We start from the raw sequence: 26,093 nt of genomic DNA, 5'->3' as shown, positions 1-26,093 counted from the left end.
GGTGTAAGTGGCCTGAGCAAGAGCCACAGACCCTGGTGTGGTGTAATTGGCCTCAATAGCAACTAATGCCCTGGTGTGGTGTAGGTGGCCTCAGCCAGCAGCCACAGGCCCTGGTGTGGTGTAAGTGGCCTGAGCAAGAGCCACAGGCCCTGGTGTGGTGTAAGTGGCCTGAGCAAGAGCCACAGACCCTGGTGTGGTGTAATTGGCCTCAATAGCAACTAATGCCCTGGTGTGGTGTAGGTGGCCTCAGCCAGCAGCCACAGGCCCTGATGTGGTGTAAGTGGCCCCAGCCGGTCACTCAGGCCCTTGTGTGGTGTAGGTTGCATCAGCTAGCAGCACAAGACATTGGAAAAGAGCCAAAAGCAGTGTCGTTAATGTGCCCTCATTAATGGGCAGCTGCTTTTGGTCTTTTAATACACCCCTTCTCTGGATCAAAAGCGGTTCAATGACATGAAAATGAAAGGCTTACAGCACCAGGTATTCCCAGGCAGTCTCCCATCCAAGTACTAACCAAGCCCAGCCCTGCTTAGCTTCCGAGATCAGACGAGGTCGGGCGTGCTCAGGGTGGTATGGCCATAAGCTGCTGGCCCCAGCACAATGACTCAATTTATGGATTCAAGTGATTAGGTGGCAAGTACCTGAAGTTACGAAGACAATCCTATAACCATACCTGCATGTTTGCATAATACCCTAACCCAAAGGCTCAGTTTAGCATTTATCCAACAGCACAGGCCCTGGATTGTTGAAGATGGCCTCAGGAACCAGCACAGGGCCTGGTGTGTTGTACATGGCCACAGCTAGCAGCACAGGGCCTGGTTTGGTGAAGATGGCCTCGGCCAGAAGAGCAGGGCCTGGTGTGATGTGAGTGGCCTGAGCAAGAGCCACATACCCTGGTGTGGTGTAATTGGCCTCAATAGCAACTAAGGCCCTGGTGTGGTGTAGGTGGCCTCAGCCAGCAGCCACAGGCCCTGGTGTGGTGTAAGTGGCCTCAATAGCAACTAAGGCCCTGGTGTGGTGTAAGTGGCCTGAGCAAGAGCCACATACCCTGGTGTGGTGTAATTGGCCTCAATAGCAACTAAGGCCCCGGTGTGGTGTAGGTGGCCTCAGCCAGGAGCCACAGGCCCTGGTGTGGTGTAAGTGGCCCCAGCCGGTCACTCAGACCCTGGTGTGGTGTAGGTGGCATCAGCTAGCAGCACAAGACATTGGAAAACAGCCAAAAGCAATGTCGTTAATGTGCCCTCATTAATGGGGAGCTGCTTCTGGTCTTTTAATACACCCCTTCTCTGGATCAAAAGCGGTTCAATGACATGAAAATGAAAGGCTTACAGCACCAGGTATTCCCAGGCAGTCTCCCATCCAAGTACTAACCAAGCCCAGCCCTGCTTAGCTTCCGAGATCAGACGAGGTCAGGCGTGCTCAGGGTGGTATGGCCGTAAGCTGCTGGCCCCAGCACAATGTCTCAATTTATGGATTCAAGTGATTAGGTGGCAAGTACCTGAAGTTACGAAGACAATCCTATAACCATACCTGCATGTTTGCATAATACCCTAACCAAAAGGCTCAGTTTGGCATTTATCCAACAGCACAGGCCCTGGATTGTTGAAGATGGCCTCAAGAACCAGCACAGGACCTGGTGTGTTTTACATGGCCACAGCAAGCAGCACAGGGCCTGGTTTGGTGAAGATGGCCTCAGCAAGCAGCCACAGGCCCTGGTTTGGTGTAAGTGGCCTCAGCTAGCAGCCACAGGCCCTGGTGTGGTGTGAGTGGCCTCTGCCAGCAGCCACAGGCCCTGGTGTGGTCTAAGTGGCCTCAGCCAGTGCCACAGGCCCTGGTGTGGTGTAAGTGGCCTGAGCAAGAGCCACAAGCCCTGGTGTGGTGTAAGTGGCCTCAGCCAGCAGCCACAGGCCCTGGTGTGGTGTAAGTGGCCTGAGCAAGTGCCACAGGCCCTGGTGTGGTGTAAGTGGCCTGAGCAAGTGCCACAGACCCTGGTGTGGTGTAAGTGGCCTCAATAGCAAATAAGGCCCTGGTGTGGTGTAAGTGGCCTGAGCAAGAACCACAGGGCCTGGTTTGGTGAAGATGGCCTCGGCCAGAAGCGCAGGGCCTGGTGTGATGTGAGTGGCCTGAGCAAGAGCCACAGGCCCTGGTGTGGTGTAAGTGGCCTCAGCCAGCAGCCACAGGCCCTGGTGTGGTGTAAGTGGCCTCAGCCAGAAGCCACAGGCACTGGTGTGGTGTAAGTGGCCTCAGCCAGCAGCAAAAGGGCCCTGGTGTGGTGTAGGTGGCCTCAGCCAGCAGCCACAGGCCCTGGTGTGGTGTAAGTGGCCTCAATAGCAACTAAGGCCCTGGTGTGGTGTAGGTGGCCTCAGCCAGCAGCCACAGGCCCTTGTGTGGTGTAATTGGCCTCAATAGCAACTAAGGCCCTGGTGTGGTGTAGGTGGCCTAAGCCAGCAGCCACAGGCCCTGGTGTGGTGTAAGTGGCCTCAGCCAGTGCCACAGGCCCTGGTGTGGTGTAAGTGGCCTCAGCCAGTGCCACAGGCCCTGGTGTGGTGTAAGTGGCCTCAGCCAGTGCCACAGGCCCTGGTGTGGTGTAAGTGGCCTGAGCAAGAGCCACAGACCCTGGTGTGGTGTAATTGGCCTCAATAGCAACTAAGGCCCTGGTGTGGTGTAGGTGGCCTCAGCCAGCAGCCACAGGCCCTGGTGTGGTGTAAGTGGCCTAAGCCAGAGCCACAGGCCCTGGTGTGGTGTAAGTGGCCTGAGCAAGAGCCACAGGGCCTGGTTTGGTGAAGATGGCCTCGGCCAGAGCCACAGGGCCTGGTGTGATGTGAGTGGCCTGAGCAAGAGCCACAGGCCCTGGTGTGGTGTAAGTCGCCTCAGCCAGAAGCCACAGGCACTGGTGTGGTGTAAGTGGCCTCAGCCAGCAGCAAAAGGGCCCTGGTGTGGTGTAAGTGGCCTCAGCCAGCAGCCACAGGCCCTGGTGTGGTGTAGATGGCCTCAGCCAGCAGCCACAGGCCCTGGTGTGGTGTAAGTGGCCTCAGCCAGCAGCCACAGGCCCTGGTGTGGTGTAATTGGCCTGAGCAAGAGCCACAGACCCTGGTGTGGTGTAAGTGGCCTCAGCCAGCAGCCACAGGCCCTGGTGTGGTGTAAGTGGCCTGAGCAAGTGCCACAGGCCCTGGTGTGGTGTAAGTGGCCTGAGCAAGTGCCACAGGCCCTGGTGTGGTGTAAGTGGCCTCAATAGCAAATAAGGCCCTGGTGTGGTGTAAGTGGCCTGAGCAAGAACCACAGGGCCTGGTTTGGTGAAGATGGCCTCGGCCAGAAGCGCAGGGCCTGGTGTGATGTCAGTGGCCTGAGCAAGAGCCACAGGCCCTGGTGTGGTGTAAGTGGCCTCAGCCAGCAGCCACAGGCCCTGGTGTGGTGTAAGTGGCCTCAGCCAGAAACCACAGGCACTGGTGTGGTGTAAGTGGCCTCAGCCAGCAGCAAAAGGGCCCTGGTGTGGTGTAGGTGGCCTCAGCCAGCAGCCACAGGCCCTGGTGTGGTGTAAGTGGCCTCAATAGCAACTAAGGCCCTGGTGTGGTGTAAGTGGCTTCAGCCAGCAGCCACAGGCTCTGGTGTGGTGTAACTGGCCTCAGCCAGCAGCCACAGGCCCTGATGTGGTGTAAGTGGCCCCAGCCGGTCACTCAGGCCCTGGTGTGGTGTAGGTGGCATCAGCCAGCAGCCACAGGCCCTGGTGTGGTGTAAGTCGCCTCAGCCAGAAGCCACAGGCACTGGTGTGGTGTAAGTGGCCTCAGCCAGCAGCAAAAGGGCCCTGGTGTGGTGTAAGTCGCCTCAGCCAGCAGCCACAGGCCCTGGTGTGGTGTAGGTGGCCTCAGCCAGCAGCCACAGGCCCTGGTGTGGTGTAAGTGGTCTCAGCCAGCAGCCACAGGCCCTGGTGTGGTGTAAGTGGCCTCAGCCAGCAGCCACAGGCCCTGGTGTGGTGTAAGTGGCCTCAGCCAGTGCCACAGGCCCTGGTGTGGTGTAAGTGGCCTGAGCAAGAGCCACAGACCCTGGTGTGGTGTAATTGGCCTCAGCCAGCAGCCACAGGCCCTGGTGTGGTGTAAGTCGCCTCAGACAGAAGCCACAGGCACTGGTGTGGTGTAAGTGGCCTCAGCCAGCAGCAAAAGGGCCCTGGTGTGGTGTAAGTCGCCTCAGCCAGCAGCCACAGGCCCTGGTGTGGTGTAGGTGGCCTCAGCCAGCAGCCACAGGCCCTGGTGTGGTGTAAGTGGCCTGAGCAAGAGCCACAGGCCCTGGTGTGGTGTAAGTGGCCTGAGCAAGAGCCACAGACCCTGGTGTGGTGTAATTGGCCTCAATAGCAACTAATGCCCTGGTGTGGTGTAGGTGGCCTCAGCCAGCAGCCACAGGCCCTGGTGTGGTGTAAGTGGCCTGAGCAAGAGCCACAGGCCCTGGTGTGGTGTAAGTGGCCTGAGCAAGAGCCACAGACCCTGGTGTGGTGTAATTGGCCTCAATAGCAACTAATGCCCTGGTGTGGTGCAGGTTGCCTCAGCCAGCAGCCACAGGCCCTGGTGTGGTGAAAGTGGCCTCAGCCAGAGCCACAGGCCCTGATGTGGTGTAAGTGGCCCCAGCCGGTCCCTCAGGCCCTTGTGTGGTGTAGGTTGCATCAGCTAGCAGCACAAGACATTGGAAAAGAGCCAAAAGCAATGTCGTTAATGTGCCCTCATTAATGGGCAGCTGCTTTTGGTCTTTTAATACACCCCTTCTCTGGATCAAAAGCGGTTCAATGACATGAAAATGAAAGGCTTACAGCACCAGGTATTCCCAGGCAGTCTCCCATCCAAGTACTAACCAAGCCCAGCCCTGCTTAGCTTCCGAGATCAGACGAGGTCGGGCGTGCTCAGGGTGGTATGGCCGTAAGCTGCTGGCTCCAGCACAATGTCTCAATTTATGGATTCAAGTGATTAGGTGGCAAGTACCTGAAGTTACGAAGACAATGCTATAACCATACCTGCATGTTTGCATAATACCCTAACCCAAAGGCTCAGTTTGGCATTTATCCAACAGCACAGGCCCTGGATTGTTGAAGATGGCCTCAGGAACCAGCACAGGGCCTGGTGTGTTGTACATGGCCACAGCAAGGAGCACAGGGCCTGGTTTGGTGAAGATGGCCTCGGCCAGAAGCGCAGGGCCTGGTGTGATGTGAGTGGCCTGAGCAAGAGCCACAGGCCTTGGTGTGGTGTAAGTGGCCTCAGCCAGCAGCCACAGGCCCTGGTGTGGTGTAAGTCGCCTCAGCCAGAAGCCACAGGCACTGGTGTGGTGTAAGTGGCCTCAGCCAGCAGCCACAGGCCCTGGTGTGGTGTAGGTGGCCTCAGCCAGCCGCCACAGGGCCTGGTGTGGTGTAGGTGGCCTCAGCCAGCAGCCACAGGCCCTGGTGTGGTGTAAGTGGCCTCAGCCAGCAGCCACAGGCCCTGGTGTGGTGTAAGTGGCCTGAGCAAGAGCCACAGGCCCTGGTGTGGTGTAAGTGGCCTGAGCAAGAGCCACAGACCCTGGTGTGGTGTAATTGGCCTCAATAGCAACTAATGCCCTGGTGTGGTGTAGGTGGCCTCAGCCAGCAGCCACAGGCCCTGGTGTGGTGTAAGTGGCCTCAGCCAGCAGCCACAGGCCCTGGTGTGGTGTAAGTCGCCTCAGCCAGAAGCCACAGGCACTGGTGTGGTGTAAGTGGCCTCAGCCAGCAGCAAAAGGGCCCTGGTGTGGTGTAAGTGGCCTCAGCCAGCAGCCACAGGCCCTGGTGTGGTGTAGGTGGCCTCAGCCAGCAGCCACAGGCCCTTGTGTGGTGTAATTGGCCTCAATAGCAACTAAGGCCCTCGTGTGGTGTAGGTGGCCTAAGCCAGCAGCCACAGGCCCTGGTGTGGTGTAAGTGGCCTGAGCAAGAGCCACAGGCCCTGGTGTGGTGTAAGTGGCCTCAGCCAGCAGCCACAGGCCCTGGTGTGGTGTAAGTGGCCTCAGCCAGCAGCCACAGGCCCTGGTGTGGTGTAAGTGGCCTCAGCCAGTGCCACAGGCCCTGGTGTGGTGTAAGTGGCCTGAGCAAGAGCCACAGGCCCTGGTGTGGTGTAAGTGGCCTCAGCCAGCAGCCACAGGCCCTGGTGTGGTGTAAGTGGCCTCAGCCAGCAGCCACAGGCCCTGGTGTGGTGTAAGTGGCCTCAGCCAGTGCCACAGGCCCTGGTGTGGTGTAAGTGGCCTGAGCAAGAGCCACAGGCCCTGGTGTGGTGTAAGTGGCCTGAGCAAGAGCCACAGACCCTGGTGTGGTGTAATTGGCCTCAATAGCAACTAATGCCCTGGTGTGGTGTAGGTGGCCTCAGCCAGCAGCCACAGGCCCTGGTGTGGTGTAAGTGGCCTGAGCAAGAGCCACAGGCCCTGGTGTGGTGTAAGTGGCCTGAGCAAGAGCCACAGACCCTGGTGTGGTGTAATTGGCCTCAATAGCAACTAATGCCCTGGTGTGGTGTAGGTGGCCTCAGCCAGCAGCCACAGGCCCTGGTGTGGTGTAAGTGGCCTGAGCAAGAGCCACAGGCCCTGGTGTGGTGTAAGTGGCCTGAGCAAGAGCCACAGACCCTGGTGTGGTGTAATTGGCCTCAATAGCAACTAATGCCCTGGTGTGGTGTAGGTGGCCTCAGCCAGCAGCCACAGGCCCTGATGTGGTGTAAGTGGCCCCAGCCGGTCACTCAGGCCCTTGTGTGGTGTAGGTTGCATCAGCTAGCAGCACAAGACATTGGAAAAGAGCCAAAAGCAGTGTCGTTAATGTGCCCTCATTAATGGGCAGCTGCTTTTGGTCTTTTAATACACCCCTTCTCTGGATCAAAAGCGGTTCAATGACATGAAAATCAAAGGCTTACAGCACCAGGTATTCCCAGGCAGTCTCCCATCCAAGTACTAACCAAGCCCAGCCCTGCTTAGCTTCCGAGATCAGACGAGGTCGGGCGTGCTCAGGGTGGTATGGCCGTAAGCTGCTGGCTCCAGCACAATGTCTCAATTTATGGATTCAAGTGATTAGGTGGCAAGTACCTGAAGTTACGAAGACAATGCTATAACCATACCTGCATGTTTGCATAATACCCTAACCCAAAGGCTCAGTTTGGCATTTATCCAACAGCACAGGCCCTGGATTGTTGAAGATGGCCTCAGGAACCAGCACAGGGCCTGGTGTGTTGTACATGGCCACAGTAAGGAGCACAGGGCCTGGTTTGGTGAAGATGGCCTCGGCCAGAAGCGCAGGGCCTGGTGTGATGTGAGTGGCCTGAGCAAGAGCCACAGGCCTTGGTGTGGTGTAAGTGGCCTCAGCCAGCAGCCACAGGCCCTGGTGTGGTGTAAGTCGCCTCAGCCAGAAGCCACAGGCACTGGTGTGGTGTAAGTGGCCTCAGCCAGCAGCCACAGGCCCTGGTGTGGTGTAGGTGGCCTCAGCCAGCAGCCACAGGCCCTGGTGTGGTGTAGGTGGCCTCAGCCAGCAGCCACAGGCCCTGGTGTGGTGTAAGTGGCCTCAGCCAGCAGCCACAGGCCCTGGTGTGGTGTAAGTGGCCTGAGCAAGAGCCACAGGCCCTGGTGTGGTGTAAGTGGCCTCAGCCAGCAGCCACAGGCCCTGGTGTGGTGTAAGTGGCCTGAGCAAGTGCCACAGGCCCTGGTGTGGTGTAAGTGGCCTGAGCAAGTGCCACAGGCCCTGGTGTGGTGTAAGTGGCCTCAATAGCAAATAAGGCCCTGGTGTGGTGTAAGTGGCCTGAGCAAGAACCACAGGGCCTGGTTTGGTGAAGATGGCCTCGGCCAGAAGCGCAGTGCCTGGTGTGATGTGAGTGGCCTGAGCAAGAGCCACAGGCCCTGGTGTGGTGTAAGTGGCCTCAGCCAGCAGCCACAGGCCCTGGTGTGGTGTAAGTGGCCTCAGCCAGAAGCCACAGGCACTGGTGTGGTGTAAGTGGCCTCAGCCAGCAGCAAAAGGGCCCTGGTGTGGTGTAGGTGGCCTCAGCCAGCAGCCACAGGCCCTGGTGTGGTGTAAGTGGCCTCAATAGCAACTAAGGCCCTGGTGTGGTGTAAGTGGCTTCAGCCAGCAGCCACAGGCTCTGGTGTGGTGTAACTGGCCTCAGCCAGCAGCCACAGGCCCTGATGTGGTGTAAGTGGCCCCAGCCGGTCACTCAGGCCCTGGTGTGGTGTAGGTGGCATCAGCCAGCAGCCACAGGCCCTGGTGTGGTGTAAGTCGCCTCAGCCGGAAGCCACAGGCACTGGTGTGGTGTAAGTGGCCTCAGCCAGCAGCAAAAGGGCCCTGGTGTGGTGTAAGTCGCCTCAGCCAGCAGCCACAGGCCCTGGTGTGGTGTAGGTGGCCTCAGCCAGCAGCCACAGGCCCTGGTGTGGTGTAAGTGGCCTCAGCCAGCAGCCACAGGCCCTGGTGTGGTGTAAGTGGCCTCAGCCAGCAGCCACAGGCCCTGGTGTGGTGTAAGTGGCCTCAGCCAGTGCCACAGGCCCTGGTGTGGTGTAAGTGGCCTGAGCAAGAGCAACTAATGCCCTGGTGTGGTGTAGGTGGCCTCAGCCAGCAGCCACAGGCCCTGGTGTGGTGTAAGTGGCCTGAGCAAGAGCCACAGGCCCTGGTGTGGTGTAAGTGGCCTGAGCAAGAGCCACAGACCCTGGTGTGGTGTAATTGGCCTCAATAGCAACTAATGCCCTGGTGTGGTGTAGGTGGCCTCAGCCAGCAGCCACAGGCCCTGGTGTGGTGAAAGTGGCCTCAGCCAGAGCCACAGGCCCTGATGTGGTGTAAGTGGCCCCAGCCGGTCCCTCAGGCCCTTGTGTGGTGTAGGTTGCATCAGCTAGCAGCACAAGACATTGGAAAAGAGCCAAAAGCAATGTCGTTAATGTGCCCTCATTAATGGGCAGCTGCTTTTGGTCTTTTAATACACCCCTTCTCTGGATCAAAAGCGGTTCAATGACATGAAAATCAAAGGCTTACAGCACCAGGTATTCCCAGGCAGTCTCCCATCCAAGTACTAACCAAGCCCAGCCCTGCTTAGCTTCCGAGATCAGACGAGGTCGGGCGTGCTCAGGGTGGTATGGCCGTAAGCTGCTGGCTCCAGCACAATGTCTCAATTTATGGATTCAAGTGATTAGGTGGCAAGTACCTGAAGTTACGAAGACAATGCTATAACCATACCTGCATGTTTGCATAATACCTGAAGGAAATTGCCATCCCGGGTTTCCTCCGTGGCGTGAGCGATAAGCAGAGTTTTGTCCTTTCCTTCTAAGATTCCTAATTATTTAAAGTAACACTCAGGTATGCCGTTCAGCTGGGTTAGTTACAGCGCCGGGAGCAGCTTGGGAGAACAAGGAAACACAGACTGCTTCAGGTTGCCTTCCCAAATCAACTCAAAGGTTTATTTGATACACAGCAGTTTATATAGATGAAAAAAAAGGTTCGTGTGTCAGCTTTCCCAGTTCAAACCGGTACAGACCAAATAAGGAAACGTCTTCCTGCCTTGTGAGCAAAGAAGTATCCTGTGTGTAGTTTATCAGCTCAGCTACAATTTATGATCATCCCAGCAAAATACACTCCTAGACATAAAATACAGAGTTCTTTCATTAATGAATTCTGAAACAAACCACCTAGCCTTTAACGAGCCTTTTCCAGGAGATAAAGAAAAAGGGAGGATGGGAGTAAGGAAGTGGTCTCATCTCTGTGGTATTTTCGACCTTGGGGTACCAGCTTGTGAGTCCTACACATTAATTCTTGGGTCACAGAGAAAGAGAAAAACAACTAGTAGATGGGCCTTATTGAGCAACTCTTTTCTGTATAAAACAATCTTCTGTAAATGCTAACCGTGGTACTAAAATACCTAACAGTTCCCCTCTTTTATTATTTTTTAAAAATAATAACTCAAATAGAAAGGAAAAATCACAAATGTAATAACATAATATAAAAAGCAAATCATAAAATGTAATAGTTCACAACCTAATGTTCAATATACACATCAGGAACATCATTGGTAACATCTGGCACATCCTCAGGATCAATTTGTGCTAATTGCAAATACATTGAAGTGGCTGTACTGGTAGCTATATGGGTTATCATTGAAAATGTGGCTTGCAGAAATGTGAACAGGGTTGCACTTTACAATATGAAATAGTAAATAAAAATCCTAAGGTTAATGCAGTAGATATGATTAATAACCTAAATATATAAAAAAGACAGTTCTTCAGTCGTCTTCTGGCCTGGTCCCAGGTTCGAGAGACACAGAATAAGCGTCGTATGATGACAATGGGCATTTCATTTTCTCCATTATCAGGATGGAATGAGTCTGGCTTTATCAGGTTAGACATCATGTGGTACTTTTGGCTTTCTGTTCCTGCTGGATGTTTGAGTACCTTGTTGTTGTTCTTTCAGGCGTTGTGTGTTAATCAGTGATTGTGTGTGTGTGTACATTGGATCCTGGCGCTGGCTCGCCTGAGATGTCATCTACCCGTGTGTGTTTATTTGCTCTAGTTCCGGGCGCTGGCTCGCCTGAGATGTCATCTACTTGATCCGACGTCTGAGATGGTCCGATTGGGCTGGTCTTAACCCTGCTGGCATGAATCCACTGAGGTTGTCCGTCTGTGAGGATGCTGGTTCTTCGTCACTGCCAGTACAGTCTGGGGGCTGGAACACGCGCGGCCTCCCAGAGAGTCCTTGGTTTTAGTGGCTTCTCCAACATGCATCTCCTTGTCTCCACTGGTGGAACTGTGGAGGGGAAAGGCTGAGAGAGACAAACTTTCTGATAGTTATTATTCAGTTTTTCTATCAGGTTGTGAACATCAGTGGACAATGCAATATACATCACCTTCTACTAGCGGTGCCCCTCTGGAAGCTGACCATGGTGTTGGAAATGGTCTTACTTCAAATGGAGATAATTTGGTTACTGCAGATTGAGTCCTTCTAATTTCACACAGGACTTAAGTAAGTAATTTGACCCAGGTCATTAAAGTTTTAGCACACTTTTGAATTACTTCTAATGTGAATGAAGATCCTCTATCACTGTTAATCTGGTGAGGTATTCCGAATCTGGGTATTATTTCATTGCTCAACTTTTGACAGACTACTTCTGCAGTTTCTTTTGAGGTTGGATAAGCTTCTACTCATTTACTAAATTGATCCACTATTACCAGTAAGTACTTGATGCTTCCTTGTGCTGGCATATGTGTGAAATCAATTTGTAATGTATGAAATGGAAAATCTGGTTGTGGTAAATGCTGATGTTTTGCTTTTGATTTTCCTACATTAGTTCGCGCACATGTTAGACAGGTTGCTAATATGCTTTTTACTGCATGTGATGTTTTCTCAATTACAAATCTTAATTTTATTGCCCCTATTACCCCTCTTTGTCCGACATGACTCACACAGTGAAAATGTCGGGCAAGGACTGGCATCAGGGAATATGGGAGGGCAATCAAACCCTTAAGATTTTTGTATAGGCCATCTCTGTCTTCTAAGGTACAGTCATTATTCTATGCAGAGGCTTGCTCTTGTATGAATTTTAAATCAACATTTGTGTCTAAATAGTCTGGGAGTGTAACAAGTGGCAGCTGTAGGGGCACAGATAATACTTCCTGCGGAGGTGGGAGCTGTGATGCAGCTGCAGCCTTGGCTGTCACGTCTGCTAAGGCATTACCTGTTGCTTCGTCTGTGTCAGCTGTACTGTGTCCTTTCGTTTTTACAACTGCAACGGCCGATGGCAGCTGTATAGCCTGAAAAAGTCTTTGAACAAAATCACAATTTAGCAATTTATTTTCCATCAGCAGATCTAAATCCTCTCTGTCTCCACAATGTGCCAAAGTCATGCACAACGCCAAATGCATAGCGGCTGTCTGCGTAAATTGTCACATGCTTATCCAAATGTAGCTCACAGGCGCGTATTAAAGCCATGAGCTCTGCTTTTTGTGCTGAGTGAAATGGTAATGAGTGAGCCTCTAGTATGATGTCAGGCACTGTTACCACTGAATAGCCACAAAGAAATGAGTTGTCACTCGGCCTTGAACAGGACCCGTCCACATAAACCGTGGCTGAGTCTGGGATAGGTGTTTGCTCTAAATCTGGACGTGGTGCTGTGGATTCCTGTATACGTGTCATGCAGTCATGATCGTCAAGCCTGTCTGAGCCATCCTGTCGGTTAGAAGAACACAGCATAGGATCAATAAATGTGCTGGCGAATCAGGTGTGCTGCTCGCTTTTATAGTGAGATTTGCATATGTTGTTTAGTTATGTTTGCTATAATGGTCGTGACCTGGTGATTGGTGTGTAGAATAGTGTCATGTGAGAGTGTGAGCTTCTCGCAGTCCCTTATCATGATAGAGCAAGCTGCTACTGCCCTCAGGCAGGCCGGCACTCCTGAACAATTCAGGCAGCACCTTTGAGTGGCGGAGGTCAGCACTCCCTGTAATGCATTGAAAGAGGCAGTCATTTCTGTGGACCACAGTATTCGAGGAGGCTTGTCTTTTTTACAACAGTCACGCAGAATGTGGTCATGAAAAGAACAGTCTGGTATCCACTGTCTGCAATAGTTCACCATGCCCAGGAAGGACAACATTTCCTTCTGTGTAGTGGGACGAGGGACAGAGGTCACAGCTTTGACCCTGTCTGCAGTCATGGAACGTTTTCCGTGAGACAGTGTAAATCCCAAATATTGAACAGAAGTCTGACAGTACTGCATTTTCTTTGCATATGCTTTGTGGCCAGTCTTTTGGAGGTGCTGGAGAAGCATGTGTGTAGCAGTTTGACACAGTTTTTCACTTTCAGCACAGAGGAGGAGGTCATCCACATGTGGATCAGGGTGCAGCCCTGGAGGAGTGAAGCACCATTGAGAAAGCAGCAGAGCTGTCTATCATGCCTTGGGGCAAACGAGTCCAAGTGTACTGCTTATTTCTATGTGTGAATGCAAATAACGGCTGTGTGTCACAGGTACTGAGAAAAAGGAGCGGAGCAAAAATCCACCACGGTAAAATGTGTATGCAATGCATGTCAATATGCTGTGAACATCTGAAACGAGAGGTGGCAGAGGAATGTTGACTGCATTAATTTGCCTCAAGTCTTGTATGAAACGCCATACGCCAGGTTTGTTAGGCTTTGGCACAGGATTGACAGGAGTGTGGGCTTTATTACTCCTGTAGTCAATAAATCTCCTATCATGACATCTAGGACTGCGGCTTTTTCCGTGGAAATGGGATGCTGCTTGACATATACTGCTTGTTGTGTTTTAATAGGTGTACGTGATAAAGTGTACAGTCAATAAATCCTATATCATTCTCACTTTTAGACCACAATGTCATATTCTGGTATTCAGCTGGCAACGTAAGTGCAGAAATAGTACAGTGGATAGGGTAGGTTAGATCTATGTGACGACATATTTCGTAACCTATGTCTGAGTTATGTAACAAAATCACTGTTTGACCTTCACTTGTGTGAGCAGTTATCATGTTGTTGAACAGTGTGAGAGAAACAAAAGTGTGGCTCCCAGTCATGGGATTACCTGTTAGTGGCGTCTGTACACGTTTTTTTGGCACAGTGTGTGACATAGAGTACCGGACAAAAAGGATGTTGAGTTCATTCTCTGCTGAGGGTCCAGCTGACACAGAGGATGTTCCTTCTCCATCATGTCGGTACATAGGGCAGAGAAAACATAAGCTGTTATCAGTGTCAGCAAACATTTCACCCTTTGTGTTAAATTAAATACACAAATTCATTTTTGCTTTGGGTGTCTGCGGCTGCTGGAAAACTGAGCTAGATTTGCACCTCTAGCTTGTCCAACAGTGCATAAAGCGTTTTATGAATACTAGGATAGATTCATCAGGCTTCTGTTTACACATAGTTACTGCATTTAAGTCAATTTTGTCTCTGGACATTGTTAGCAGGAATTTCTTTAGATTCTTAAAGAAATCGGCGACTTTGTCATTATTTACCCTCCTTTTGTCCATAGCGGTAACATTTGATGCATCACGTCGCGGCATTCTATCATATATTTTCTACAGGACTTTTTAAGCAGACTACTTTTCTTATCACAAATGATATTCAACATTTCTACTGACCTGTTTTCTGGCGATAATCGTTCGGGATAAGGCTCCGAAAAGAAATTAGAATGCATTGAACTTCTTAAGTTGCAAACAAAGTCAGTCACATAAGCACTTCCGCATGTTCTGGATACGTGATCATGGACGTCTTCACCGATTCGCGGACGTAGGTTACACGTAACCGGAAATGGGAGTTATACTGAGCCGTTATTTGAGACTTTATTTTGTATTTTATTAATTTTTGGTTTTACAGGTACTTTAGATTTTTTTATCGGACCTGTCTGTGGTCTTTGAATAATTCTGACTCATGTTCAGTGATTTCCAGAGGGGTTTACACGCTAGGAGGATTTAGGTTAGTATTTTCGCTGCGGCACAGCTGAGGTCACTTTAAATTTATTGCTAGCAATTTTTTGTTTGTGTGAGCAACTCTCACTTAGCGAGCAACTTCTCGCTTAACGAGCAACTTCTCGTAAAACAACAGGCAACTTCCTGTGTCTTTCTGCTTTTAATTTACTGCTTTTAACCCTTGTATGGTAATCGGGTCTGTGAGACCCGTTTTCAGTTTTCTTTCGTTTTTTTTTTTTTTTTTAACAAAATTAAATTTAATTATTTACTAGCTTTCTGTGAGTGAGCAACTTCTCACTTCTTAACGTACGTTTCAAGATAACAGACAACTCCCTGTGTCACTCTTTGGTGAGCAACTTCTCACTTAACGAGAAGTATTTAAGACAACAGGCAACTTTCTGTGTCACTTTTCTAAGTGAGCAACTTCTCACTTTTTAACGTACGTTTAATTAAACAATTAATTATTATTATTTTTTTAAACAAAATTAAAATATTCAAGACAACAGGCAACTTCCTGTGTCCACCAACACCACACAAGGGTTAATTTACTTTATTCGGGGACTGAGGAAGTCGTCAGTGTATCTCTCTGGATCACTAAGTGAAACTTCGTCAGCATATCCCGTTTCTTTATGGATCAATCACTGAGAGAGGTATAATAGGTCTTTATATAAATATGAAAGACGCATATTTACCTTCTGTCAGGGATCCCACTTCTGACACCAAAATTGAAGGAAATTGCCATCCCGGGTTTCCTCCGTGGCGTGAGCGATAAGCAGAGTTTTGTCCTTTCCTTCTAAGATTCCTAATTATTTAAAGTAACACTCAGGTATGCCGTTCAGCTGGGTTAGTTACAGCGCCGGGAGCAGCTTGGGAGAACAAGGAAACACAGACTGCTTCAGGTTGCCTTCCCAAATCAACTCAAAGGTTTATTTGATACACAGCAGTTTATATAGATGAAAAAAAAGGTTCGTGTGTCAGCTTTCCCAGTTCAAACCGGTACAGACCAAATAAGGAAACGTCTTCCTGCCTTGTGAGCAAAGAAGTATCCTGTGTGTAGTTTATCAGCTCAGCTACAATTTATGATCATCCCAGCAAAATACACTCCTAGACATAAAATACAGAGTTCTTTCATTAATGAATTCTGAAACAAACCACCTAGCCTTTAACGAGCCTTTTCCAGGAGATAAAGAAAAAGGGAGGATGGGAGTAAGGAAGTGGTCTCATCTCTGTGGTATTTTCGACCTTGGGGTACCAGCTTGTGAGTCCTACACATTAATTCTTGGGTCACAGAGAAAGAGAAAAACAACTAGTAGATGGGCCTTATTGAGCAACTCTTTTCTGTATAAAACAATCTTCTGTAAATGCTAACCGTGGTACTAAAATACCTAACAATACCCTAACCCAAAGGCTCAGTTTGGCATTTATCCAACAGCACAGGCCCTGGATTGTTGAAGATGGCCTCAGGAACCAGCACAGGGCCTGGTGTGTTGTACATGGCCACAGCAAGGAGCACAGGGCCTGGTTTGGTGAAGATGGCCTCGGCCAGAAGCGCAGGGCCTGGTGTGATGTGAGTGGCCTGAGCAAGAGCCACAGGCCTTGGTGTGGTGTAAGTGGCCTCAGCCAGCAGCCACAGGCCCTGGTGTGGTGTAAGTCGCCTCAGCCAGAAGCCACAGGCACTGGTGTGGTGTAAGTGGCCTCAGCCAGCAGCCACAGGCCCTGGTGTGGTGTAGGTGGCCTCAGCCAGCCGCCACAGGGCCTGGTGTGGTGTAGGTGGCCTCAGCCAGCAGCCACAGGCCCTGGTGTGGTGTAAGTGGCCTCAGCCAGCAGCCACAGGCCCTGGTGTGGTGTAAGTGGCCTGAGCAAGAGCCACAGGCCCTGGTGTGGTGTAAGTGGCCTGAGCAAGAGCCACAGACCCTGGTGTGGTGTAATTGGCCTCAATAGCAACTAATGCCCTGGTGTGGTGTAGGTGGCCTCAGCCAGCAGCCACAGGCCCTGGTGTGGTGTAAGTGGCCTCAGCCAGCAGCCACAGGCCCTGGTGTGGTGTAAGTCGCCTCAGCCAGAAGCCACAGGCACTGGTGTGGTGTAAGTGGCCTCAGCCAGCAGCAAAAGGGCCCTGGTGTGGTGTAAGTGGCCTCAGCCAGCAGCCACAGGCCCTGGTGTGGTGTAGGTGGCCTCAGCCAGCAGCCACAGGCCCTTGTGTGGTGTAATTGGCCTCAATAGCAACTAAGGCCCTGGTGTGGTGTAGGTGGCCTAAGCCAGCAGCCACAGGCCCTGGTGTGGTGTAAGTGGCCTCAGCCAGTGCCACAGGCCCTGGTGTGGTGTAAGTGGCCTGAGCAAGAGCCACAGGCCCTGGTGTGGTGTAAGTGGCCTCAGCCAGCAGCCACAGGCCCTGGTGTGGTGTAAGTGGCCTCAGCCAGCAGCCACAGGCCCTGGTGTGGTGTAAGTGGCCTCAGCCAGTGCCACAGGCCCTGGTGTGGTGTAAGTGGCCTGAGCAAGAGCCACAGGCCCTGGTGTGGTGTAAGTGGCCTGAGCAAGAGCCACAGACCCTGGTGTGGTGTAATTGGCCTCAATAGCAACTAATGCCCTGGTGTGGTGTAGGTGGCCTCAGCCAGCAGCCACAGGCCCTGGTGTGGTGTAAGTGGCCTGAGCAAGAGCCACAGGCCCTGGTGTGGTGTAAGTGGCCTGAGCAAGAGCCACAGACCCTGGTGTGGTGTAATTGGCCTCAATAGCAACTAATGCCCTGGTGTGGTGTAGGTGGCCTCAGCCAGCAGCCACAGGCCCTGGTGTGGTGTAAGTGGCCTGAGCAAGAGCCACAGGCCCTGGTGTGGTGTAAGTGGCCTGAGCAAGAGCCACAGACCCTGGTGTGGTGTAATTGGCCTCAATAGCAACTAATGCCCTGGTGTGGTGTAGGTGGCCTAAGCCAGAAGCCACAGGCCCTGGTGTGGTGTAAGTGGCCTCAGCCAGCAGCCACAGGCCCTGGTGTGGTGTAAGTCGCCTCAGCCAGAAGCCACAGGCACTGGTGTGGTGTAAGTGGCCTCAGCCAGCAGCAAAAGGGCCCTGGTGTGGTGTAAGTCGCCTCAGCCAGCAGCCACAGGCCTTGGTGTGGTGTAAGTGGCCTCAGCCAGCAGCCACAGGCCCTGGTGTGGTGTAAGTCGCCTCAGCCAGAAGCCACAGGCACTGGTGTGGTGTAAGTGGCCTTAGCCAGCAGCCACAGGCCCTGGTGTGGTGTAGGTGGCCTCAGCCAGCAGCCACAGGCCCTGCTGTGGTGTAGGTGGCCTCAGCCAGCAGCCACAGGCCCTGGTGTGGTGTAAGTGGCCTCAGCCAGCAGCCACAGGCCCTGGTGTGGTGTAAGTGGCCTCAGCCAGCAGCCACAGGCCCTGGTGTGGTGTAAGTCGCCTCAGCCAGAAGCCACAGGCACTGGTGTGGTGTAAGTGGCCTGAGCAAGTGCCACAGGCCCTGGTGTGGTGTAAGTGGCCTGAGCAAGTGCCACAGGCCCTGGTGTGGTGTAAGTGGCCTCAATAGCAAATAAGGCCCTGGTGTGGTGTAAGTGGCCTGAGCAAGAACCACAGGGCCTGGTTTGGTGAAGATGGCCTCGGCCAGAAGCGCAGGGCCTGGTGTGATGTGAGTGGCCTGAGCAAGAGCCACAGGCCCTGGTGTGGTGTAAGTGGCCCCAGCCGGTCACTCAGGCCCTGGTGTGGTGTAGGTGGCATCAGCCAGCAGCCACAGGCCCTGGTGTGGTGTAAGTCGCCTCAGCCAGAAGCCACAGGCACTGGTGTGGTGTAAGTGGCCTCAGCCAGCAGCAAAAGGGCCCTGGTGTGGTGTAAGTCGCCTCAGCCAGCAGCCACAGGCCCTGGTGTGGTGTAGGTGGCCTCAGCCAGCAGCCACAGGCCCTGGTGTGGTGTAAGTGGCCTCAGCCAGCAGCCACAGGCCCTGGTGTGGTGTAAGTGGCCTCAGCCAGCAGCCACAGGCCCTGGTGTGGTGTAAGTGGCCTCAGCCAGTGCCACAGGCCCTGGTGTGGTGTAAGTGGCCTGAGCAAGAGCCACAGACCCTGGTGTGGTGTAATTGGCCTCAGCCAGCAGCCACAGGCCCTGGTGTGGTGTAAGTCGCCTCAGACAGAAGCCACAGGCACTGGTGTGGTGTAAGTGGCCTCAGCCAGTGCCACAGGCCCTGGTGTGGTGTAAGTGGCCTGAGCAAGAGCCACAGACCCTGGTGTGGTGTAATTGGCCTCAGCCAGCAGCCACAGGCCCTGGTGTGGTGTAAGTCGCCTCAGACAGAAGCCACAGGCACTGGTGTGGTGTAAGTGGCCTCAGCCAGCCGCCACAGGGCCTGGTGTGGTGTAGGTGGCCTCAGCCAGCAGCCACAGGCCCTGGTGTGGTGTAAGTGGCCTCAGCCAGCAGCCACAGGCCCTGGTGTGGTGTAAGTGGCCTGAGCAAGAGCCACAGGCCCTGGTGTGGTGTAAGTGGCCTGAGCAAGAGCCACAGACCCTGGTGTGGTGTAATTGGCCTCAATAGCAACTAATGCCCTGGTATGGTGTAGGTGGCCTCAGCCAGCAGCCACAGGCCCTGGTGTGGTGTAAGTGGCCTCAGCCAGCAGCCACAGGCCCTGGTGTGGTGTAAGTCGCCTCAGCCAGAAGCCACAGGCACTGGTGTGGTGTAAGTGGCCTCAGCCAGCAGCAAAAGGGCCCTGGTGTGGTGTAAGTGGCCTCAGCCAGCAGCCACAGGCCCTGGTGTGGTGTAGGTGGCCTCAGCCAGCAGCCACAGGCCCTTGTGTGGTGTAATTGGCCTCAATAGCAACTAAGGCCCTGGTGTGGTGTAGGTGGCCTAAGCCAGCAGCCACAGGCCCTGGTGTGGTGTAAGTGGCCTCAGCCAGTGCCACAGGCCCTGGTGTGGTGTAAGTGGCCTGAGCAAGAGCCACAGGCCCTGGTGTGGTGTAAGTGGCCTCAGCCAGCAGCCACAGGCCCTGGTGTGGTGTAAGTGGCCTCAGCCAGCAGCCACAGGCCCTGGTGTGGTGTAAGTGGCCTCAGCCAGTGCCACAGGCCCTGGTGTGGTGTAAGTGGCCTGAGCAAGAGCCACAGGCCCTGGTGTGGTGTAAGTGGCCTGAGCAAGAGCCACAGACCCTGGTGTGGTGTAATTGGCCTCAATAGCAACTAATGCCCTGGTGTGGTGTAGGTGGCCTCAGCCAGCAGCCACAGGCCCTGGTGTGGTGTAAGTGGCCTGAGCAAGAGCCACAGGCCCTGGTGTGGTGTAAGTGGCCTGAGCAAGAGCCACAGACCCTGGTGTGGTGTAATTGGCCTCAATAGCAACTAATGCCCTGGTGTGGTGTAGGTGGCCTCAGCCAGCAGCCACAGGCCCTGATGTGGTGTAAGTGGCCCCAGCCGGTCACTCAGGCCCTTGTGTGGTGTAGGTTGCATCAGCTAGCAGCACAAGACATTGGAAAAGAGCCAAAAGCAGTGTCGTTAATGTGCCCTCATTAATGGGCAGCTGCTTTTGGTCTTTTAATACACCCCTTCTCTGGATCAAAAGCGGTTCAATGACATGAAAATGAAAGGCTTACAGCACCAGGTATTCCCAGGCAGTCTCCCATCCAAGTACTAACCAAGGCCAGCCCTGCTTAGCTTCCGAGATCAGACGAGGTCGGGCGTGCTCAGGGTGGTATGGCCGTAAGCTGCTGGCCCCAGCACAATGTCTCAATTTATGGATTCAAGTGATTAGGTGGCAAGTACCTGAAGTTACGAAGACAATCCTATAACCATACCTGCATGTTTGCATAATACCCTAACCCAAAGGCTCAGTTTAGCATTTATCCAACAGCACAGGCCCTGGATTGTTGAAGATGGCCTCAGGAACCAGCACAGGGCCTGGTGTGTTGTACATGGCCACAGCTAGCAGCACAGGGCCTGGTTTGGTGAAGATGGCCTAGGCCAGAAGAGCAGGGCCTGGTGTGATGTGAGTGGCCTGAGCAAGAGCCACATACCCTGGTGTGGTGTAATTGGCCTCAATAGCAACTAAGGCCCTGGTGTGGTGTAGGTGGCCTCAGCCAGCAGCCACAGGCCCTGGTGTGGTGTAAGTGGCCTCAATAGCAACTAAGGCCCTGGTGTGGTGTAAGTGGCCTGAGCAAGAGCCACATACCCTGGTGTGGTGTAATTGGCCTCAATAGCAACTAAGGCCCCGGTGTGGTGTAGGTGGCCTCAGCCAGGAGCCACAGGCCCTGGTGTGGTGTAAGTGGCCCCAGCCGGTCACTCAGACCCTGGTGTGGTGTAGGTGGCATCAGCTAGCAGCACAAGACATTGGAAAACAGCCAAAAGCAATGTCGTTAATGTGCCCTCATTAATGGGGAGCTGCTTCTGGTCTTTTAATACACCCCTTCTCTGGATCAAAAGCGGTTCAATGACATGAAAATGAAAGGCTTACAGCACCAGGTATTCCCAGGCAGTCTCCCATCCAAGTTCTAACCAAGCCCAGCCCTGCTTAGCTTCCGAGATCAGACGAGGTCAGGCGTGCTCAGGGTGGTATGGCCGTAAGCTGCTGGCCCCAGCACAATGTCTCAATTTATGGATTCAAGTGATTAGGTGGCAAGTACCTGAAGTTACGAAGACAATCCTATAACCATACCTGCATGTTTGCATAATACCCTAACCAAAAGGCTCAGTTTGGCATTTATCCAACAGCACAGGCCCTGGATTGTTGAAGATGGCCTCAAGAACCAGCACAGGACCTGGTGTGTTTTACATGGCCACAGCAAGCAGCACAGGGCCTGGTTTGGTGAAGATGGCCTCAGCAAGCAGCCACAGGCCCTGGTTTGGTGTAAGTGGCCTCAGCTAGCAGCCACAGGCCCTGGTGTGGTGTGAGTGGCCTCAGCCAGCAGCCACAGGCCCTGGTGTGGTCTAAGTGGCCTCAGCCAGTGCCACAGGCCCTGGTGTGGTGTAAGTGGCCTGAGCAAGAGCCACAAGCCCTGGTGTGGTGTAAGTGGCCTCAGCCAGCAGCCACAGGCCCTGGTGTGGTGTAAGTGGCCTGAGCAAGTGCCACAGGCCCTGGTGTGGTGTAAGTGGCCTCAATAGCAAATAAGGCCCTGGTGTGGTGTAAGTGGCCTGAGCAAGAACCACAGGGCCTGGTTTGGTGAAGATGGCCTCGGCCAGAAGCGCAGGGCCTGTTGTGATGTGAGTGGCCTGAGCAAGAGCCACAGGCCCTGGTGTGGTGTAAGTGGCCTCAGCCAGCAGCCACAGGCCCTGGTGTGGTGTAAGTGGCCTCAGCCAGAAGCCACAGGCACTGGTGTGGTGTAAGTGGCCTCAGCCAGCAGCAAAAGGGCCCTGGTGTGGTGTAGGTGGCCTCAGCCAGCAGCCACAGGCCCTGGTGTGGTGTAGGTGGCCTCAGCCAGCAGCCACAAGCCCTTGTGTGGTGTAAGTGGCCTCAGCCAGCAGGCACAGGCCCTGGTGTGGTGTAAGTGGCCTCAGCCAGTGCCACAGGCCCTGGTGTGGTGTAAGTGGCCTGAGCAAGAGCCACAGACCATGGTGTGGTGTAACTGGCCTCAGCCAGAGCCACAGCCCCTGATGTGGTGTAAGTGGCCCCAGCCGGTCACTCAGGCCCTGGTGTGGTGTAGGTGGCATCAGCTAGCAGCACAAGACATTGGAAAAGAGCCAAAAGCAATGTGATTAATGTGCCCTTATTAATGGGCAGCTGCTTTTGGTCTTTTAATACACCCCTTCTCTGGATCAAAAGCGGTTCAATGACATGAAAATTAAAGGCTTACAGCACCAGGTAATCCCAGGCAGTCTCCCATCCAAGTACTAACCAAGCCCAGCCCTGCTTAGCTTCCGAGATCAGACGAGGTCGGGCGTGCTCAGGGTGGTATGGCCATAAGCTGCTGGCCCCAGCACAATGACTCAATTTATGGATTCAAGTGATTAGGTGGCAAGTACCTGAAGTTACGAAGACAATCCTATAACCATACCTGCATGTTTGCATAATACCCTAACCCAAAGGCTCAGTTTAGCATTTATCCAACAGCACAGGCCCTGGATTGTTGAAGATGGCCTCAGGAACCAGCACAGGGCCTGGTGTGTTGTACATGGCCACAGCTAGCAGCACAGGGCCTGGTTTGGTGAAGATGGCCTAGGCCAGAAGAGCAGGGCCTGGTGTGATGTGAGTGGCCTGAGCAAGAGCCACATACCCTGGTGTGGTGTAATTGGCCTCAATAGCAACTAAGGCCCTGGTGTGGTGTAGGTGGCCTCAGCCAGCAGCCACAGGCCCTGGTGTGGTGTAAGTGGCCTCAATAGCAACTAAGGCCCTGGTGTGGTGTAAGTGGCCTGAGCAAGAGCCACATACCCTGGTGTGGTGTAATTGGCCTCAATAGCAACTAAGGCCCCGGTGTGGTGTAGGTGGCCTCAGCCAGGAGCCACAGGCCCTGGTGTGGTGTAAGTGGCCCCAGCCGGTCACTCAGACCCTGGTGTGGTGTAGGTGGCATCAGCTAGCAGCACAAGACATTGGAAAACAGCCAAAAGCAATGTCGTTAATGTGCCCTCATTAATGGGGAGCTGCTTCTGGTCTTTTAATACACCCCTTCTCTGGATCAAAAGCGGTTCAATGACATGAAAGGCTTACAGCACCAGGTATTCCCAGGCAGTCTCCCATCCAAGTACTAACCAAGCCCAGCCCTGCTTAGCTTCCGAGATCAGACGAGGTCAGGCGTGCTCAGGGTGGTATGGCCGTAAGCTGCTGGCCCCAGCACAATGTCTAAATTTATGGATTCAAGTGATTAGGTGGCAAGTACCTGAAGTTACGAAGACAATCCTATAACCATACCTGCATGTTTGCATAATACCCTAACCAAAAGGCTCAGTTTGGCATTTATCCAACAGCACAGGCCCTGGATTGTTGAAGATGGCCTCAAGAACCAGCACAGGACCTGGTGTGTTTTACATGGCCACAGCAAGCAGCACAGGGCCTGGTTTGGTGAAGATGGCCTCAGCAAGCAGCCACAGGCCCTGGTTTGGTGTAAGTGGCCTCAGCTAGCAGCCACAGGCCCTGGTGTGGTGTGAGTGGCCTCAGCCAGCAGCCACAGGCCCTGGTGTGGTCTAAGTGGCCTCAGCCAGTGCCACAGGCCCTGGTGTGGTGTAAGTGGCCTGAGCAAGAGCCACAAGCCCTGGTGTGGTGTAAGTGGCCTCAGCCAGCAGCCACAGGCCCTGGTGTGGTGTAAGTGGCCTGAGCAAGTGCCACAGGCCCTGGTGTGGTGTAAGTGGCCTGAGCAAGTGCCACAGGCCCTGGTGTGGTGTAAGTGGCCTCAATAGCAAATAAGGCCCTGGTGTGGTGTAAGTGGCCTGAGCAAGAACCACAGGGCCTGGTTTGGTGAAGATGGCCTCGGCCAGAAGCGCAGGGCCTGGTGTGATGTGAGTGGCCTGAGCAAGAGCCACAGGCCCTGGTGTGGTGTAAGTGGCCTCAGCCAGCAGCCACAGGCCCTGGTGTGGTGTAAGTGGCCTCAGCCAGAAGCCACAGGCACTGGTGTGGTGTAAGTGGCCTCAGCCAACAGCAAAAGGGCCCTGGTGTGGTGTAGGTGGCCTCAGCCAGCAGCCACAGGCCCTGGTGTGGTGTAAGTGGCCTCAATAGCAACTAAGGCCCTGGTGTGGTGTAATTGGCTTCAGCCAGCAGCCACAGGCTCTGGTGTGGTGTAACTGGCCTCAGCCAGCAGCCACAGGCCCTGATGTGGTGTAAGTGGCCCCAGCCGGTCACTCAGGCCCTGGTGTGGTGTAGGTGGCATCAGCCAGCAGCCACAGGCCCTGGTGTGGTGTAAGTCGCCTCAGCCAGAAGCCACAGGCACTGGTGTGGTGTAAGTGGCCTCAGCCAGCAGCAAAAGGGCCCTGGTGTGGTGTAAGTCGCCTCAGCCAGCAGCCACAGGCCCTGGTGTGGTGTAGGTGGCCTCAGCCAGCAGCCACAGGCCCTGGTGTGGTGTAAGTGGCCTCAGCCAGCAGCCACAGGCCCTGGTGTGGTGTAAGTGGCCTCAGCCAGCAGCCACAGGCCCTGGTGTGGTGTAAGTGGCCTCAGCCAGTGCCACAGGCCCTGGTGTGGTGTAAGTGGCCTGAGCAAGAGCCACAGACCCTGGTGTGGTGTAATTGGCCTCAGCCAGCAGCCACAGGCCCTGGTGTGGTGTAAGTCGCCTCAGACAGAAGCCACAGGCACTGGTGTGGTGTAAGTGGCCTCAGCCAGCAGCAAAAGGGCCCTGGTGTGGTGTAAGTCGCCTCAGCCAGCAGCCACAGGCCCTGGTGTGGTGTAGGTGGCCTCAGCCAGCAGCCACAGGCCCTGGTGTGGTGTAAGTGGCCTGAGCAAGAGCCACAGACCCTGGTGTGGTGTAATTGGCCTCAATAGCAACTAATGCCCTGGTGTGGTGTAAGTGGCCTCAGCCAGCAGCCACAGGCCCTGGTGTGGTGTAAGTGGCCTGAGCAAGAGCCACAGGCCCTGGTGTGGTGTAAGTGGCCTGAGCAAGAGCCACAGACCCTGGTGTGGTGTAATTGGCCTCAATAGCAACTAATGCCCTGGTGTGGTGTAGGTGGCCTCAGCCAGCAGCCACAGGCCCTGGTGTGGTGAAAGTGGCCTCAGCCAGAGCCACAGTCCCTGATGTGGTGTAAGTGGCCCCAGCCGGTCCCTCAGGCCCTTGTGTGGTGTAGGTTGCATCAGCTAGCAGCACAAGACATTGGAAAAGAGCCAAAAGCAATGTCGTTAATGTGCCCTCATTAATGGGCAGCTGCTTTTGGTCTTTTAATACACCCCTTCTCTGGATCAAAAGCGGTTCAATGACATGAAAATCAAAGGCTTACAGCACCAGGTATTCCCAGGCAGTCTCCCATCCAAGTACTAACCAAGCCCAGCCCTGCTTAGCTTCCGAGATCAGACGAGGTCGGGCGTGCTCAGGGTGGTATGGCCGTAAGCTGCTGGCCCCAGCACAATGTCTCAATTTATGGATTCAGGTGATTAGGTGGCAAGTACCTGAAGTTACGAAGACAATCCTATAACCCTACCTTCATGTTTGCATAATACCCTAACCCAAAGGCTCAGTTTAGCATTTATCCAACAGCACAGGCCCTGGATTGTTGAAGATGGCCTCAGGAACCAGCACAGGGCCTGGTGTGTTGTACATGGCCACAGCTAGCAGCACAGGGCCTGGTTTGGTGAAGATGGCCTCGGCCAGAAGCGCAGGGCCTGGTGTGATGTGAGTGGCCTGAGCAAGAGCCACAGGCCCTGGTGTGGTGTAAGTGGCCTCAGCCAGCAGCCACAGGCCCTGGTTTGGTGTAAGTCGCCACAGCCAGAACCCACAGGCCCTGGTGTGGTGTAACTGGCCTCAGCCAGAGCCACAGCCCCTGATGTGGTGTAAGTGGCCCCAGCCGGTCACTCAGGCCCTGGTGTGGTGTAGGTGGCATCAGCTAGCAGCACAAGACATTGGAAAAGAGCCAAAAGCAATGTGATTAATGTGCCCTTATTAATGGGCAGCTGCTTTTGGTCTTTTAATACACCCCTTCTCTGGATCAAAAGCGGTTCAATGACATGAAAATTAAAGGCTTACAGCACCAGGTAATCCCAGGCAGTCTCCCATCCAAGTACTAACCAAGCCCAGACCTGCTTAGCTTCCGAGATCAGACGAGGTCGGGCGTGCTCAGGGTGGTATGGCCGTAAGCTGCTGGGCCCAGCACAATGTCTCAATTTATGGATTCAAGTGAT

The 26,093-nt window shown here is 53.8% G+C and overlaps 7 non-coding genes and 4 pseudogenes across 7 annotated transcripts; all 11 read right to left on the bottom strand.

Moving 5' to 3' along the window:
* Positions 1-462: 462 nt before the first annotated feature.
* Positions 463-581, bottom strand: LOC146580872 (5S ribosomal RNA). Its single transcript, XR_014891914.1, has one exon. It is a non-coding gene; the product is annotated as a 5S ribosomal RNA (ribosomal RNA).
* Positions 582-1,319: 738 nt separating this feature from the next.
* On the bottom strand, positions 1,320-1,438 carry LOC146580871 (5S ribosomal RNA). Its single transcript, XR_014891981.1, has one exon. It is a non-coding gene; the product is annotated as a 5S ribosomal RNA (ribosomal RNA).
* Positions 1,439-4,785: 3,347 nt separating this feature from the next.
* LOC146580870 (5S ribosomal RNA) lies at positions 4,786-4,904 on the bottom strand. Its single transcript, XR_014891750.1, has one exon. It is a non-coding gene; the product is annotated as a 5S ribosomal RNA (ribosomal RNA).
* Positions 4,905-6,868: 1,964 nt separating this feature from the next.
* On the bottom strand, positions 6,869-6,987 carry LOC146580869 (5S ribosomal RNA). Its single transcript, XR_014891749.1, has one exon. It is a non-coding gene; the product is annotated as a 5S ribosomal RNA (ribosomal RNA).
* A 1,971-nt stretch (positions 6,988-8,958) lies between these two features.
* LOC146580868 (5S ribosomal RNA) lies at positions 8,959-9,077 on the bottom strand. Its single transcript, XR_014891748.1, has one exon. It is a non-coding gene; the product is annotated as a 5S ribosomal RNA (ribosomal RNA).
* Positions 9,078-19,937: 10,860 nt separating this feature from the next.
* Positions 19,938-20,056, bottom strand: LOC146580867 (5S ribosomal RNA; annotated as a pseudogene).
* A 738-nt stretch (positions 20,057-20,794) lies between these two features.
* LOC146580866 (5S ribosomal RNA) lies at positions 20,795-20,913 on the bottom strand (annotated as a pseudogene).
* Positions 20,914-22,130: 1,217 nt separating this feature from the next.
* On the bottom strand, positions 22,131-22,249 carry LOC146580865 (5S ribosomal RNA; annotated as a pseudogene).
* Positions 22,250-22,981: 732 nt separating this feature from the next.
* Positions 22,982-23,100, bottom strand: LOC146580864 (5S ribosomal RNA). The gene has a single exon (XR_014891980.1). It is a non-coding gene; the product is annotated as a 5S ribosomal RNA (ribosomal RNA).
* Positions 23,101-25,188: 2,088 nt separating this feature from the next.
* LOC146580863 (5S ribosomal RNA) lies at positions 25,189-25,307 on the bottom strand. Its single transcript, XR_014891747.1, has one exon. It is a non-coding gene; the product is annotated as a 5S ribosomal RNA (ribosomal RNA).
* A 624-nt stretch (positions 25,308-25,931) lies between these two features.
* On the bottom strand, positions 25,932-26,050 carry LOC146580862 (5S ribosomal RNA; annotated as a pseudogene).
* Positions 26,051-26,093: the final 43 nt, after the last annotated feature.

This window comes from Mchenga conophoros, linkage group LG3, assembly GCF_057382185.1.
Source record: "Mchenga conophoros isolate Kocher_MC1m ecotype Shallow Benthic linkage group LG3, M_conophoros_male_GT1.1, whole genome shotgun sequence".
NCBI lineage: Eukaryota > Metazoa > Chordata > Actinopteri > Cichliformes > Cichlidae > Mchenga > Mchenga conophoros.
The sequence above is the reverse complement of the archived record's forward strand: the minus strand, read 5'-3'. Positions and strand labels throughout refer to the sequence as shown.